We start from the raw sequence: 1397 nt of genomic DNA on the forward strand, positions 1-1397 counted from the left end.
CTAGTTATCCCAGCACCATTTATCGAATAGGAAGTCCTTTTCCCATTGCTTGTTTTTGTCAGCAGTTTTGTCAAAGATCAGATGGTTCCAGGTGGGTGGCCTTCTGTCTGGGTTCTCTATTCTATTCCATTGGTCTACGTATCTGTTTTTGTATGACTGCTATGCTGTTTTTGTTATTGTAGCCCTGTAGTATAGTTTGAAGTTGGGTAGCGTGATGCCTCCCACTTTGTTCTTTTTCCTTAGGATTGCCTTGGCTATTCAAGCTCTTTTTTTGTTCCATATGAATTTTAAAATAGTTTTTTTCTAGTTCTGTGAAAAATGTCATTGGTAGTTGGATAGGAATAGCATTGAATGTATATATTGCTTGGGCAATATGGCCACTTTAATGATATTGATTCCTCTTATCCATGAGCATGTAATGTTTTTCCATTTGTTCGTGTCATCTCTGATTTCTCTGAGCAGTGTTTTGTAGATCTCCTTGTAGAGATCTTTCACCTGCCTGGTTAGCTGTATTCCTAGGTATTTTATTTGTTTTGTCGCAATTGTGAATGGGATTGCATTCTTGATTTGGCTCTCAGCTTAACTGTTCTTGGTGCATAGGAAAGCTAGTTATTTTTGTATGTTGATTTTGTATCCTGAGAATTTGCTGAAGTTGTTTATCAACTTGAGGAGCTTTAGAGCCAAGTCTATGGAGTTTTCTAGGTATAGGATATACCTAGATGATCATCTGCAAACAGAGATAGTTTGACTTTCTCTCTTCCTATTTGGATGCCCTTCATTTCTTTCTCTTGCCTGAGTGCTCTTGTCCAGTATATTTTAAACAGAGTAATACCCAGTATTTTTCTTCTTGTTTCTTTAAAATCAACATACCTCAAACAAACATAAAAGTATTCTATATTTCCCCGAACGTGTTTATTGTATTAACTTCTACCTAAGTTATAAAATCACCATCCCTCAGTAATCCAGTATGAAAATCTCAAATCTATAAAATCATCAAACAAAAATTCTTCATCTCACTATCAAAAAGGTCATCAAGTTTTTTCAATTCTGCCTCCTTTGCATTCATCCCTCTCTATCTGTGGCTGTCAGTGCTTTAATAAAGGCCTTCTCATATGTCTCCTGGATTATAGTAATACCCCCCACTGAAAAAAGCATCATACTGCCTCCAATCCTTCCCATCTACAACAATTAATCTTCCACACTGCTTTCAGAGTGAGTTTTCCTAGAACACAGAAGCACACCCATCACTTGCAGCTTGAAATCTTTACCACAGTATTCACACCTCTTGATTTCCTAGAGCCAGGCAACCTATCCAATGTTATATTCACCTTTCCACCCACCAACAACACTTCATTAGGATGCAGTATTTCTTTCCTGAATATGCTATGTGTTCTGAA

Source organism: Nomascus leucogenys, chromosome 10, assembly GCF_006542625.1.
Source record: "Nomascus leucogenys isolate Asia chromosome 10, Asia_NLE_v1, whole genome shotgun sequence".
Taxonomy (NCBI): Eukaryota; Metazoa; Chordata; class Mammalia; order Primates; family Hylobatidae; genus Nomascus; species Nomascus leucogenys.